Source organism: Callospermophilus lateralis, chromosome 5 (genome assembly GCF_048772815.1).
Source record: "Callospermophilus lateralis isolate mCalLat2 chromosome 5, mCalLat2.hap1, whole genome shotgun sequence".
In the NCBI taxonomy this organism is placed as follows: Eukaryota; Metazoa; Chordata; class Mammalia; order Rodentia; family Sciuridae; genus Callospermophilus; species Callospermophilus lateralis.
The window spans coordinates 131480670-131497942 of record NC_135309.1 but is presented as its reverse complement, the minus strand read 5'-3'; positions in this window follow the sequence as shown (position 1 = coordinate 131497942).

Genomic DNA, 17273 nt, shown 5'->3' with positions numbered 1-17273 from the left:
TTGTTATTCATTTTTAGACGATTTATCATTACTCACCATCCCATGTGTATTAATTTCCTTTTTTTGGGGGGGGGTGAGGGATTGAACCCAGGACTTGGTGCATGCAAGGAAAGCACTCTACCAACTGAGCTATATTCCCAGAGCCCTAATTTCCTTTTTTTTTAAAAAAAAAATTTTTAATTGAATAGTTCCTGGTGAAATAGTTACTGTGGAACCCACCTAAGAGATTTTGAAACAATTATGATTGTTAATACTATGTCCTGCATTACAAAGAATGAGTGCTTGCTGGATGTCAGTTTTCCTGAATGTACTTCAGACTGATAAATTTATAGTTTTCATCATTACTTATAATGATATAAGTATAGTGTTGTTATTTGATTACAACATGAGCAAGGAGGGCATAAGCCACTGGTTTGTGGACCAGTTTTCAATATATATGCTTTTCTTCCCCACTTCTCTTTCCAAGTAGTCAATTCCATTTTCAAAGAGAAAAAAAATAGTATATAACATAAGAAAATACTCTTTTAGAACATCCAGATTCAAATCTTCGTGTTTTTAATAGCTTATGATATATACTTATTAGAACACCTAACATCCCAAAGTTTGTTTCCTAGAGACAATCTCCAAACTTTTCTTGACTATGCTCTTTTATGAAATGGAAAGCATTTACCTACTATGAGGAAAAAGCAACAATTGTATTTGAACCTACTCACCAGATTTTTACCAGAGTTTTTTTAAATCAACTTTTCTTTATAAGTTTTCTCTGCCTAACCACTCATGATCTTCCTTCTCAAATTAAATACCACCAACCTTATAATCCTAGCCTAACAATTCATTATATACAGTAGATGAAGAATTCTGGTAGACACAGATCTGAGATACCTCAGTGCCTTCTCATCTGTCTGTTCCTTGGATAGGAGCATGAAATCCCTGGGAAAATCTAAAAACACACAGGAGGAGTATATGGTTACTTCTTTAAAATGTAGACTAGCAAAAAGGCTCTCTGATTATCTTGGAAGTCTCTCTAATATAATGTTGCCAAAATTTGAACAGGGTCTTTTTAAAAGAAAAAAAATGGCAACTCATAACCTAGTGTTGACTTGCATTAATTTTATTATACTCTTCTATGTTCCTAAATATAAATTAAGTATCAACATCTTATGCTCAGAAGACTTAGCAAGCTATAGAAAAAAACAACAAATCAAATATAAATCAAACTATAAAGCTAAAAATTAATGTTATTAATTTGATGTGATGAATCATCTTGACATGCTGAGACATAATCTGTTTGAAATTTGATTATCATACTGACTGCCACATCATGGTTTCAAAAGCACTTGGCATGCTGGTGCCGTTTTGTACCATCTGCTAACTCAATTCACCTACCACTTTTCTCAAACACATGTGGAGCCATTATTTTCACAGTCCTTCATGGCATCATTTGGCTTTCACTTCTGGGAAAGCATTGTGTACTTTCTTAATCACTTTCTTACTTTCTTTAATTAGCCCATGACCATCCAAAGTGCACTACTGATGTCAACGTGAGCTAAACAACAAACAAGGAAACTGACTCTAGTCCCGTCACCCACGGGACCCAACACTTGATCATGTGAGGCAACATTGAGCTTCTTTCTGTTCTCATAAAAATAAAATCAGAAAACCAAGACATCATTGTAGAATATTCATGAAACCTAACTGCAGTGAAAGAGCCTAGTGGATAATTATGTCCAAAATAAATGATGCCTTCTTTAGTTTCCAAAGCAAGTATCCTCCTAACTCAATCTTTTCAGGCATTCACACTGTTGATTAAATAACCAAGCAGCCTTTCTGCTTCTTACTAAGCACCTGAGAAAAGTCAATTTCTCATTCTCAGATTCCCTTCCACGTAGAGGTAATGGCAATATCACTTTATTTTGGCCAGTGAGATGTAAATAGAGGGATGCTGTGGGTTTTCTGGGAAAGTGTCTTGTTTTCTTTTCTACTTTGAACATGGTTGGGTTTTTCCTTGTGGTGGTGGTTTTGTTTTTTAATGTCTAGAGATATATCAGACATTTCTTAGCCATGAGAGACAAAAATATTTTGTTAGAAAAGAAAGATAAGAAAACTTTGTGTCCTTGTTTATATCTAGACTTCTTTTGTGTCTAAATTTCTTGTTAGGTAAATAATAAATATCCCTGTAGTTTAAGTCACTGTTAAAAGGAGCTGTGCTTATTACATTCAAAAATATTTCTGGAAAATAGATCCTATCTCTTCTTCCAAATTGCCAATTTTTTTATTACATGGAAAATAATTATATATGTGGTGTTAGAAATCTAATTGTCAAAATATATCCCATGTGCTATTTCACATTGTTTTTAATCCAAAATTGCACCTTTTATTTTCTGCCCTTTGTTCCAAAATTAACTATCTGTACTTAAGTACAGTATTGACACTAACTTGCAGCAGGCAGATGAATTTCTTTGGCAGAGTTATTGAAATGGTTTATATTGACCAGTCCTATCCCTGAGTACATTTTCATCCTCAGTCAGCAGAACTTTCCATTCTGACATTTCAACCACAGATTGCCTTCTATCATGCTTTATGTCTGAAATAGTCCTTCCAGCCAGGGTGTTGTGTGTGCTGTTCCCCTTCTTGAGTGTTCCTTCTGACCCTCAGCTTAGCTCTAAATGACCCTTCAGATCTAACCGATTGCTCCATTTCCTCAAGAAAGTTCCCTGGAACCACATCCTAAAGCAGCTCCTTTGTTACAACACACAAAGAGCCATGCGCCTGCTCCTCTTTGTTACTGTAGTTGAGTGTCAGACTCCCCTTCCAGAAGCTGGAATCCCTCCTGCCATTGGCTCATCAATGCATCCTTGCATCCAGGGCAATTCCAAGGACAAGGCAGGTGCATAATAAAAGGTGGTTAAGTGAAGGAAGAAGGGATTAATGAAAATTAGGAAGAATTTTTATTTTTATATGTTCTACTTAATTGTACATGGCTGCAGAATGCATTTGAATTCATTGTATACAGATGGAGTGGAACATTTCAATTCTCTGGTAGTACATGGTGTAGAGATGTACAATTTGTGCAATCAGCTGCTATAAACATTGGTGTGGCTGTGTCACTTTAATATGTTGATTTTAAGTCCCTTGGATATAAGCTGAGGAGTGGGATAGCGGGTCAAATGGTTCCATTCCAAATTTTCTGAGGATTCTCCATACTGCTTTCCAAAGTGGTTGTACCAATTTGCAGTCCCACCAGCAATGTATAAGCATACCTTTTTCCCCACATCTTCTCCAACACTCACTATTGCTTGTATTCTTGATAACTGCCATTCTGACTGGGGTGAGATGAAATCTTAGAGTAGTTTTGATTTGCATTTCTCTAATTACAAAAGATGTTGAACACTTTTTTCATATATTTGTTGATCACATGTATATCTTCTTCTGAGAAGTGTCTATTCAGTTCCTTAGCCCATTTATTGACTGTATTGTTTATTTTGGTATTAAGTTTTTGAGTTCTTTATATATCCTGGAAGAATTTAATGACTTCAAAGAAAGTACCTTTTCAGAACCCAAAACTTCTCTTGGCCACAGGAAATATTTATTTCAGTGTGTGTATATTAAGATTACTAAATTTCAGATCAATTATATGGATACCTAACTTCTTGTTCATTTAACAGTTCAGTGTCAGTGCTTTGGAAAGGCAACAAGGTACATGAAGGAAATTGTGATTTTATAGGTTAATACACAGAAAATTAGATTTGCTGTGAAGCATGAGTTGTCTATTACTTACAGATTACATTTATTTTCCTCTGTAGAGCTAATCATGTTTACCTTTTTAAAGTTCTTATGCATTGTGAAATAATAATTAACTATCCTTCCCAAGAAAATTTAAATGCCACAGGAATTTTTATATCCATTTAAAGCCTGAATCCCATGAAAAGAATATAACATTTAAATTTGGTTACAAATCCAAAGAATTCTCATGATAAGTTTTTTTATGAATTCTTGAATGTGAACTTTCCTGCCATTTTATCTGTTTGCAGGTCTTAAGAGAAAGTCAAATATGCTATTGTCTAACTTTTTCCATTTACCAATAGCTCTGAAACCTTTTACCTAATTCCTGGAATAAAAAGAACAATGCAATGACTTTTTCCAATCTATTCACATTGCAAAAATCAGGGAAAATATGAGATAAGCTATAAAAATAAAAGAGCAGAAAAGACTGAGATATAAAACTCGAGGAAAAACCTGCAGCCAGCATGATGGTACAAGTCTGTAATCCCAGTGATTTGTAAGGCTGAAGAAAAAGGCTCTCAAGTTCAAGACCAGCCTCAGCAATTTAGTGAGGCCATAAGCAACTTAGTGTCTTAAAATTAAAAAGAACTGGGGATGTGACTCACTGGTAAAGCGCCCCCAGGTAAGAGTCCAAATAGATGTGAAGAAAATGTTTAGCACAATAATTGATACAGAGAAACAGGACAAACTTTTTATTTATGTATTAATATTTTAGCTGGTATGATTTTGCCCTTGACTGCATTTAGTGTTGTTAATAAAACCACCTTTACAGGACATACTGACAGTTCATAAGTCTTCTCTTTACCTCATAATTATAGACTTTTTTTATTTGTTTGAATTTTAAAGGCATCAATTAGCTATGTGTGTGTGTGTATGTGTGTGTGTGTGTGTGTGTGTGTGTGTATGTATAAACAATCCATGATTTCAACATTGATGGATTGGACAGACTCCCCCCCCCATGTTAATGTCAATTCAGTCCTGAATTATCAAATTGTGTAAAAATAACTCCTTTAACCACCAAGGAAATACAATTCATCCATCAAAATATATGCCCACTCTTTCAGATTAAGTCAGAAATATATCCTAACTTGCTGGAAATTGACTTGCAGGGACATGGGATCCCCTGAGATGTTGTAACAGTGAACATGAGTGTCACGAACTCCAGTATTGAAAGCCTCATATGATTTAGGGGAACTGAGTTTGACATGAAGAAATGGATGGTTGGGGAAAAATTCATATTGAGTCCAGTTCAGTTGCCAATCAACCATTGTAAAACCATTGGTATTTACTGATTAGATATTTTATTCTGCTATTAATGTGTACTTCCTACAAAATAAAATCATTACCTAACTTGCCCTTAGAGCTTTACTTTGTCTCTTGTCAATGGTATTTGGCATTCCATGAAAATATTCTATCCAGTGTCATGGGGAAACAAATAACTGGCGGGGAAAGAAAGACTGTCTTTACTATATATAATCTGGGAGGTTTTGTTACAGCAATTACCACTGAGTCTACAAAGGCAACCATTTGTTTTAGTGCCCTGAGAGAGAACCATGTTGGTTATCAACTAGCTTAGTTCATCTTCCTTGTTATTTGTAAAAATATGACAGGAATACCCAGGAAGAAAAAGCACTCCCTAAAAGGTCACTCAGAAGATCGGATAAATTTATCTACACAGTCAGAAGTGATTACTAGGCAGCACTTCAAGGGAGTGAGAAACAACACATTTTGCATGAACTTGCTAAATGACTTAGTGATAGATGAAGGAGAACTTGTTCTATCCCTTTAGGTATCAGGGAAATGGTAAGAGGTAGGTACTGTATATATCTTGCCCTCTTACAATCTGATTTCTTTCCAGCTTGTTGATAAAAGATTAATCTCTGGTTCTGCCACCAGATATTATTTGAATACTTCAAGACCATAGTTTTGTTCTTGTTGTTGTTTTGGGCTAAGCTAAATAATCTTAACATGAAATCACCAAATTTATGGTAAAATAATACAATAAAATAAACAACCATTATTGCAGATCTTCAGTGACCAGCCTCCCACACAATGATTAAGAGCTCATCTTCTTTTCATCTTCTCCAACATCCCCTAGAGTACTTGAAATTTCTGCTCAAAATTTGGAGGATCTTGGAGAAGGTATTAAGAGTAAGGCCTGGTGGTAAAATACATTTCTTCTTCACTCTGGCCACTAACTAGAGTTCCTGGCCACACTGATTACAAGGAAATCTAGTGTACCAGTTTCTAATGCCTCATTTAAAAATTATCAAAAAAAATGTAGTAACTTAAAACTTATGCTCATTATCTCATAATTTCTATGGATCAGAAGTCTAGGCATAGCTTAACAGTCCTCTGCTCAGGACCTTGCATACCTGAAATCAAGGGTTCAGCTGGACTCCATTTCCAACTGACAACTCAACTGGGGAAAAATTTACTTCAAAGTCCACACAGGTTTGTTCCAGAATGCATATCATTATGGATATACTCATCAGAGTCCTAGCTCTTTTTCCTGAGAGTCAGCTAGAGTTTGCTTTCAGGTTCTAGAAGCCACCAGTAGTTCTTAGAGTTCCTTGTCTAGAAGAATTTCTCAGCATGGTTACTTGGTTCCTAAAGCCACCAGTAGTTCTTAGAGTTCCTTGTCTAGAAGAATTTCTCAGCATGGTTACTTGGTTCCTAAAGGCAGCAAGATGAAGATGAATCAAGCTCCTCCCTTCTCTTGTTAAAAGCAAATAATATAATCCCCACAAGTGATATCCCATAATTTTGGCCATGTTCAGTTGTCAGAAGCAAGTCACTGGTCCAATCACTGGTGAAAGTTGGATATAAAGAGGTGATTCCATTAAGTAAAATGGCCATTAACCAAATATTTATAGGAATAGATATATCATGAAGACTTGTTGTAGGAGGAGGAGGGAACATCATATTCTTGGAACATGTAATGGGGAAGCTGTCTGATGTCACTCAGTGAGACAGCAAAAAAAAGCAGACTCCAGATGAGACAAGACGTTGCAGGCCTAAAAGGTGATGCTAGGAGCAACAGGAAGCCAATGAAAAGATTTTGAAAGGAGAGTGACCAAATCTGATTGTATATAAAAGAGATCATCTGTGCAATTAATATACTACCCAGCAATTATTTATAGACATTTATTCCCAGTGAAATGGAAATTTAGATGCACACAATAACCTATAAATAAATATTTAAAACAGATTTATTTGTAAAGCTAAAAACTTAAAATTTGCCTATCATTGGGTGAATTTTTAAAAATCTGATGCATCTGTGCCATAGAATACTATGGAATACTATTCAGCAATAAAAAAGTGAGCTATTGATTTTACAAGCACCTGGATGAAGCTCAAGGAAATCATTCTGAAGGACAAAGTCAATCTCAAAAAACATAACTGTATGATGCTATGTATACAACTTGCTTTAAAATTACAAAATTATGGAACTGCAGACCAAATTAGTGGTTTCTAGAGATAGAGGAAGAGGAATGGGTAATGGGAAATGAGTGGATGGTTACAAGAGAGGCATCACTGTGTGATGAAACTGTTCTGTATATTTCTTGTGGGGGAGAATAGAGAAACCTATAGAGAGACATAGAACTAAATACACACACACACACACACACACACACACACACAGCATAAGTAAAACTGGAAAGAAATTCTGAGTAAGATTGACAGATTGTATCAATGTTAATATCTTGATCCTAAGATCATGCTGTGGTTTAGCAAGACATTACAATGGTAGGAAGCTGGGTAAGGAGATCATGGAATCTCTTTATATTATTTCTCACAACTGCATATGAATCTAAAATTACCTAAAATTAAAAAAATGTTTATGATTATGCCCAATGATTGCAACAGGAAAATATAAATATGACAGAGTTGGGGGCTTTTCTGTTGTTCAGTGGAGAATGTTGATAGCTTAGATCTTGAGGCAGAAAAGAAGGAAGGGGACAATGGATAAATTCAAAATTGATTTAGGACTAAAAGTTGATGTGACTTGGTGATTTGAGAATTTGAATGAAAAAGGTAATTATCATGAGTTACCACAATTTTTCAAAATACAGCAGGTTTTCTTGCTTTCATGATTTTGCTAGAATCCCAACCAAAATCCATCAGTCTCCTCCAAATCTCATGCTATTGGAAAAGAATTGCTCCAGATTCTAGGATTTAGTGTATAGCAATCTCATAGCACTTACAACTTTTGACCTTTGTTTTCCATCTCTGTGTAACTTTCTAAGCTCCCTGATGATAAATTTAGTAAATTTAAAAATAAGCATTATGTCTGACAAAAATATGAACTCTATGATAGCCAGTGCTGGACTTTCAACATTGGTAATTTATTTTTAATGAAATAATATATACATATGTATGTGCTAGGAATCCATGGCCCTTCATAACAATTTGGCTTAGCTATAACTAGCTGCTACAAATAAAATTACAGAAGAAATTAAGATTATTAATTCTTATTATACCTAAATGGTCTTAATGGACCACTGAAGCATACTTTTAAAACTGCAGTTCATTGAATCTAAAATTAAAAAGGTGCCTGAAAGAGGCCTTATCATTGACCTTATCAATTATTACAGAGCAGAAGTGTCACGGGGCCTTCTGCTGTCCTACAGGGCAAAGATGGTGGAGAAGCAAATGGTGACAGGGTAGCACAAGAGCTTATTTGCATCAAAGAGCACCTGGATTGGAAGAACTCATTTCTTTGAGGAACAAAAGTTGCTTCTAACTGACTGAAAGCTGAAAGCAAATCAATCAAACAGCATTTTCTAATACAAAACAGTAGGTATTTACCAGCAGTTAGATGGTGGGTTCTACAATGTTTGAGGACCCTTGGACAAAATCCTTCCACAAAGAAGCCAAGCCAAAGAAATTAATACAAACTTCATATGTCTGAGTGATATGGATTCTACCTTTTATAAATCAATTTTGAGAAGAAAATACATATCAAGAAGAATCTTCTTCTTTATAAAAAGCATATTTTTAGTTTTAACACAAAGAATATTGGGGAAATGCCAGAGCAATGGCACAAGTGTTATAGGCAGTTGCAAAACTTAGGACAAGATTGTTAAAGAAGTATTCAAGGACAACATATAAAGGAACACAGTGGAGTGTGGCCACTTGGACCAGTGGTCAGCAATCAGCCTGCCTCAGAATCAATTAGGGCTTTAAAAACAGAAACACCCATACAAAAGGCTCAAATTTGAATTGGATATTTGGAATGAGACCTTGACCTTTATTTATGTATTAAAAAGCACCCCAAGGTGTGCTTTAATAATACAGTGTGCTCTGAGATTTAGGAACCACTGACATAGACCAAAGGTCAATCAATATACAGTCAAAAGTGCTGAATTTGATCAAAAATGTTTTCTTTATTGATCGTACTCTCCCTTATCTCCTAAATAATAGGCTTCCTGTAGATCAAATTTTATGAATTGTTACCATTGGTCTTTGCCAAGAATTCCAGAAGTTCCAGATGAAAATGATTAGATAAAATTTTATAATTGTTATTTGACTCAAGAAAATGAAAATATTGCAAACTGTGAATATTCCAAGGGGTGTTGCACCATTATGCATACAATGAAAAATAAACCCACCCCTCAATGTTTTGTCTGTTCAGTGTCCTAGAACCCAATGTGAACAGGTCCCTTCAAGTGCATCTGTGATTGTCATTCAAATGTGATGACATAGTCATAGGAAGAATTCATCTGGACTCTCTTGCTTTGAGAATTATCCTAACCTCAGATCACGTAGGAGGTTCTGGGTATGAACACTGAATTTTTATGACATCCTTGGGCAATATTCCAAATTGCACTCTACCAGAGTGCCCTGAATAGGACTGCCTCCAAATGGGGAAAGAATCTGCATGTTTTTAAAAGGAACCACATCAGCATGAGAGAAGGGTGAGACCAAGCCCACAGAACCAGAACATTCCCAGGGAAAGAGGCAGAATGACATCTTTGAATCTCTAGAGACTTGCTGCCTCCTAACTAATGCTAAATTTTAAGGGTGCGAAGCAGATTTAAGCCACGAAGAATCACTGCCAGGGTTAGCTGTTTATCCTTCCTGTGTTGCTTGAGAAAGCTTAGAGGTGTGCAAGAATAGAAGTAGCTTGAATAAATTTGGTGGCAGCAAAATGAGGAAAAGCTTAGGAATTTATTATACCTTTGATATGTCTGCATTTCTCCTTGGAAACATGACTCATGCTTAAAAGTTAATTCATTCAGTATCTCTTGAATCCTAAATAAATCCTCTGGCAGGATGAGAGTGTGGGGAATACTAAGATCATTTACAAAGATTCTGTGACCTTAAATAACTCACATGCTAGTGAAGAAATAGTAAAGAATTGGTCACAAAAGTATTACATGATTAAACCTTTGATATAGAAGCCTGGTGTCAGGCCCAGAGGAACCAGGAGGCAGAAACCATGAAATATGCTAGTCTAGAATTGCCTCAGTCACTTGTGGGAATCTAACATGACCCTGGGCGATTCCCCCCCCCCCCCCAGACGCACAGTTGTGAAGTTGTGTAGTTCGACTTTATGGCTGAGAGGTCTCTGTAACCTAAACTAAAGACGGGACAGAAACATTGCCCACGTTGTGGTGGCTTCTCTCTGGTCAGTGTGACTACTGGTCACAGTACTCACTGAGATTCAAAAAGAAATAAAGCTCATGTGTGATTTCATCTTTGGAGACTGGGAGTTAAGTCACACTCGGTAGTCACAGGCCTTGTCAAAAAAAGTCTGTCTTTGAGTTGATTTGCAATGTCATAACCACCATCTGAAGTATTCAGCCCTGGTTGTCCAGGTCAAGGAATCAATTTTCCATATGATTCTGGTCAAAAATGAATAGTTTGTCTATTGAAGATAAAAAGTCAATATGAAGGTAAACATTGTTGACATATTTGAAAGAAGAAGAGGACTAGATTTTTTTTTTAAGTAGACTCAGAGCAAGAGTAGAAAAGAAAAGCAATTCTGGTGAGAAATTTCACATGCTTTGGGAGTTACAGCAAGCATTGCAGTAGTTGAGATATTACTAGGGGCCTTTCTAGCAATGGGAAGTGAAGGGCTAGCCTCAAAGCCTAAGCAGTAAGACCAAAATATGTTTCTCAATAAAAATTTCCTTCATAGAAACCTTGGATCTGTAAAGTCTTCACCAGATTCAAGAGCTGCTGTGGCACAGAAGCCTAAATATGAATAAAGACCTAGAGAGTCAGGCAAAATTGAAGGCTCTGATACCCTGTCAGATTAGCAAACAGTTCTTTAAAATTTTATGGAATCCAATGCTGGCAAAAACAGTGCAGGGGGAAAAGTAACAACCTCCTAAACTTGAGGTGGAATTCTAGTAACATATATCAATGTCTTTAACCAGAGATTCCACACTGAGAATGAATCCTAAAAAAAATAATCTGCAAATGTGCAGAGATATGTGTAAAAAGGTACCTATCTGAGTTTTATATATGACTTTTAAAATTGAGAATGCCTCAATGCCCATCAGGAGATTAGTAATATAAATTATAGGAGGGCCAAAGAATTCCAGATGACCATTAAGGGCATGGTGAAATATTAAGCTACTGAGTACATGGAAAGTTGTGAATTACACTTTTATAGTCTGTAATAATGCCAATATGAAATAGTATGAATAGGAAACAGAAATCCCCAGGGGTATACATTAAAATGTTAAAGAGTACACAATAAAAAGTTAGCAATAATTATTATTGGGGCAGAGGTTTCATCTTGAGATACTTTATAGTCTCAACCCATATTTCTAAATTTACTTTCATATTTCAACATTTTATGAAGATTTTCAGTAGAAATAAGACATTTTTCTTTTAAAAACAATGACTCTATTCCTATTTTGTCAATGTTTAGGTTTACAGACTGGAATTATAGAGTCATTGAGTAAGAAATCGTGAATGCCATTTCCATAAGGAGGCAGCAATTTGATTGTGAAGTTGAGATTTCCCAAGACTCCAAAAGCACAGGAAACAAAGAAAAATATATGAAACAAGATTGCATCAAACTAAAAAAATTCTGCACAGCAATTGTAACAATCAACAGAGTGAAGAAATACCTTTGGAATGGAGAGATGATTTGCAGACCATACATTTGATAATGGAAATGCAGAAACTCAATAGCAAGAAAGTGAGTAACTAGAAATAAGCAAAGGATCTAAAGATATTTCTCAAAGGAAGATATACAAATGACTGACAGTATATGAAAAAATCCCCATCATCACTAATCATCAGAAAATGCAAATTAAAATCACAATGAAGTATTAGTCTCATACCTGTTAGGATAGTGTTATCAAAAAGATACAATAGCTGGGTGCAGTGGCACATGCCTGTTATTTCAGCAGCTCAGGAGGCTGAGGCATGAGGATTGTTGAGTTCAAATGCCGCAGTCCGGCTGCAGCAAACTAACCAGGGGGTGACAAGGAACTTGTGTACATTGATACAGCAGGAGTGGGAGCTGTTTATTGTAGGACAGGAGGAGTATATATACATTACACATAGCTTATCTTAATTAACATAAACTAGATACAGCAGTCAACCAATAAGGAATCTCCACACTTAATGGCTCGCTGGCTTTACTTCACAAACCACTCCCTCTGGCAAAATGCCAGGCGCCATCTTGACTTGTTTACAGACCCTAACATTCAAAGTCAACCTCAGCAATTTACCATGGCCTTAAGCAACTTAGGGAGGCCTTAAGCAATTTAGCAAGACCCCTGTCTCAAAATAAAATATAAAAAGGGCTGGGGATGTTGCTAAGTGGTTAAACACCCCTGAGTTCAATTCCTGGTTAAAAAAAAAAAAAAGAAAGAAAGAAAAAGAAAAAAGAAAGAAAGGAAGAAAGAGAGAAAGAAAGACAAGCTAGCAAAAGTGTTAGCAATGATCTGGAGCAAAGGGGACCCTGGCACTCTGTTAGCAGTTGTAATTATTACAGCCATTCTAGCAGACGGTATGAAAGTTCCTTAAAAAAAAAAAAAAATCACCATATGATCCAGTAACTTCATTTCTAAGTATATATACAAAAGAAATGAAATTAGTATGTGGAAGAGATACATGTACTTTTATTTTATTTCAGCATTACTGACAATAGCCAAGATACGAGCCCATGTAAGTGTCCCCCAATGGATGAATGGATAAAGCTATGACATACATACACAATGTAATAATATCACCTTAAACAGAAAGAAATTCTGTCATTTTCAATAACCTGGAAAAACCTGGAGGAATATGCAAAGTACTGCAAGATTTCATTTTTTTGTGGAATCAAAAATACTTAAACTCATAGAGTATATTTTAAATATTCTCACTACACACAAAAAAAGTATGTGAGGTAATGAATATGTTAAATAGTATTCTGGGGAAGGAAATAAATATTATGTACTTTTCAAAAGTGAGATGCTCAGAGAACTCATTTGGCAATCATATGAGCCTACATGGATAATACCCTATAATACTGGGTTTTCTATGACATCCAATACTGTTATTCACCCTCTCCTTTACAAAATAGACATTTGCCTCCTCTTTAGCTTTTTCCACCAACTTTAGGATTCAAACCCAAGTCTCTGTCCTGAACTCCAGTCTTCTCCTGAAACATGACCAATTAAATAACCCACACATTCTTAAAATTCAATAGAAACCAATATAAAGGTATTACACACTCCCCCACAATATGCCAATTAGTTTATCCTTTATTTTCTTTTTAATTAGTGGTAGTCTTCAACAGTGTTTCCAAACACAAGTTTTCAATATTAATTTTTCATCTCCCATCACTTATCAAAGTCCTATAAACTCTGATTTCTAAAAGGTTAACCTATTTATTCTTCATTTTCTACCTACACTGTCATTACCTTGATTTTGACCCCATTTACAGTTCTGTTGATTATTTTAATATCCCTTAAATGGCCTCCAAGTCTTAGGCCAAGCTGACCTTTCCCCCTATATGCACATGAGCATGCTATTCCTTTACCTAAAATCGTCCTGACATCCTCATACACTCCAGGTTCCCTAGGACTTTTCCCCTTTCCAGACTCAGCTACCCTGACATCCACACATGCACTGTGCTCTTAAATCCCCCCCACAAAAGTACTGTACTCTGTATCTCCTCATACATTTGTTGATACCTTCTACTTTCAAGACTGAGTTTGTCAAGGACCCACTTCAGAGTCACTGGAAAAATAACTCAGATATCCCCACAGGATGCAGTTCCGTAGTAAGAGAGTCATACATGGGAAGCCTGAGTTCACATAATCATGTAAGGGACCAAAGTAATTTTCAAGATAAATGAAGATCAATGGAAGTTCATGTAAAAAGAATGCTATCCATGAGAAGAAAGAAAGGAAAGGACAGAAATGACAGAGGTTAATTTCTGGTCAAGATAGTTTAAAAGAAAAAAAAAATGCTCCAAAAAGAGATGTTGGCAAGTAGCTCAGACATGAGACAATAAATGGAGACACACTGCTAGCGAGACGCTTTTATTTGAAAACTGAGTCCTTTCAAGGAAATGAGGAAAAACCATTATAATTGCAGAACACAGGATGGGGTGTCTGAACCACTCATGGGATTTTTCCAATGGTCAGTTCTCCAGTGGGCTCCTTGGCCATGGTTGACAGAGTTCAGTGTAGAGACTTGTGACCTGAGCTTGTCTCAAATTCTCCCTTAGTGATTTGTAAAGTAGAGCAGAGACAACCAGAGGCAAAGGCATTGAGGGCTGAGCCCACCATGGGCCATGTCCCAGTGTGGTGCTTCTGACCTCCTGGAACAACTTTGGTCACCTTCCGCCTAAGGGTTGTCATTTGGATTGCCTGACTTCCTTCACTGAGTTTCTTTTCTGATTTTGCCACACCAAAGATCTCCAAAATATTCAGAAACAAAGCAAATAAGAGACAAATGATTTCAAGATAATTTATTTTGTTGATGAAGAGTGATATTTAAAATTTATTCTTAACAACAAAATTGATTCTGACCCCAAGACAGTACTGACTCTAGTGACCAGCGGGATGCTCTTTTGGTTGGTGCTGTTTCCTCTACTTGGCATCAGGCAATGTGGCTGCAACTGATGCAGAGGTGTTCAGCAAAGATGGATAGACACCTGGGAGGACTGGTATTTGATGGAGGGTGGTTGTTTCAAGAGAACCCGCAAGAACCAGCCTAAGAATTCCTGGGAAACCACTGCTTCCTCCACATCCTGCCTGTGGGATTAATGGATAAATCAACAGTTTGGTTTCCAGCAGGCAGGCAATTAAAAAGCAGGGTTAGGGCTGGGGATGTAGCTCAGTAGTAGGTAGAGCTTGCCAAGCATATTAAAGAACCGCAGGTTCCATTTGCAGCACCAAAAATATTTTTTAAAAATTGAATAAATGGGCCAGGGTGATCCTAGTGGCACTAATAGTCCTAAAATCAATACAAAGCAAAATCACCCAGGGAAATATCATTGTGCAAACTGATCAATGCAGCATAGACAAAAAGGCAAAGAAGAACCAAGATGAAACAAGTTATGGCTGTGGGAATACATTAAGCGCCACTTTCCAAGACGGGTGGAAAGAAGAGAAACAAGACAAATGTAGGGATAATGGTTAGCAGGGCAGGACACTGGAATGATGTAGGGTACATGTGAGTCGGTGCTGGAAGAGTCTCTCATTTGAGAACATTCTAAAATGCTCCTCAGTCTGCGAGTTCATTAGACTCTGAGAAAACTGAGTTGGTCTGCTGAGACCATGGACTGCCTTAGAGATCTCCACCCACCAAGCTGAGCTAATGCAGGGTAAGACTGCCTGTTCATTTCTGGCTGCCCAGCATTAGCAGAGTGCCTAGCACAAGGAACAACATAAATGTTTGCTAAAAACACATTGAATGAACTAGGACAATAAACCACCTCTTGGCACACAAAAGTAGCATTTTAATCTAATCTGAGAATGCAGACACAAATATATTAAAGTAAAAGTATGTCTAAGAATGCATATAGAATTGCTTTCTGTAGCATTCTTGTTCAGATTGCAAATAATTGCCATATTCTTCTGAGTAACTTTGAAACATTCAATTGATGCAGAAAACAAGAACAGAACAGCAAATTCATCTTCCTTATAGCAAATAAAGTATGCATTTTCTTCTTTTGCTAAATCCCTGTGTTCTGGGAGAATAATTTCTTTGTACTCCTCCTGCATATTTATGATCTTCTAGTGCAGTGTTAATCTTTAACCAGAGCAGATATCAATCACAATGTACTTAACAAAGAAACAGGATCACTTTGCTTTCAGAGTAAGTAAAATATTTTCACTGATTTATTGGTCACTGACTGTATTTAAAAAAAAAAAAACTGTCTTCTGTGTAGTATAGTCATAGCATAAAATGTGTCCCTGTATCTACCAAAAACTTGCTTATTTGAAAATACCAGTTCTATCTTTGAAAGCTCAAAATGCAGAATTAGAATCAGTAGAAAATTAGAAATCAGGGTGTATTTAATTGAACTAAAGTTTGTTCGCAGTTAAAACATGAGCCCACTTTCTCACCAATGGCCTAACAGTCCTACAATATGTATCAGAAAGTTTTTATGTTCTTCTACAACTGCAAACAACAAATAGGATACTTACAAGATGAATTGAATGTTCAAAATTATCACTTTTTCTGATATTTATAAAGACAATAAAAAGAAGTGTCAAAAAATTGGCTTGTATGTTGGAGTCACATCTCAGAATATGCACAGAAACTTCACATTATAGTGAGTTTGGCACAGCTAAGAGTTATATTCTACTTGTGAAAAAAAAATAATAGAACAAGAGCCTGGAAGCTTAAATTGTAATGTTTCAAGATCCCATCTACTTTTTTCTCCACAATATTTTAATGTTGAAGAAAGGCATATCTCATTAATATTATTACTAAACTTTAAAGATACTACAGCATCTTGAAGAAACAGTACTTTGGAATGATCCAGAACTCAGTCTGAACACCAAACCTATTAACTTGACCTGAGTCTACACAAATGTTAAATAGGATAAATGATACCTATTTCGTGGGGTTGATATGAAGAATAGTGCAAATGAGATCATGCAAAATTCCTAGAATAAGGTAGCAGAAAAATTTGCTTATTTGAGAAAGATTCCTTTTTAGTGCATAAATATTTAATGGAAGGGGACAAATTACAAAGGAAAGAAAAAGAAAGGAAATCCAACAAATATAGATTATAAAGTAGAAGAAAACTCCTGTGCTGGGGTCTAAAGGTGTCTTGGGGATGAATGATTTCTGATGCTGGTAAAACAGTGTGGGGTCAGCTGTTTCTCCCCAACCCCCTTGACTCTTTGGCATTCAGAAAATGATCACTTAGGCCCTGGACTGGTGGTTTGATGGGTCTGATAAAGCCTTTGCTAAACCATTGCCTTTTCTCATTCCATTGTCTCTGCAGAGTGAGAAAATCCTGATAGAGATAATAGCTGGAATAATTTTGTTTCGCATTTACTGTCTATTAC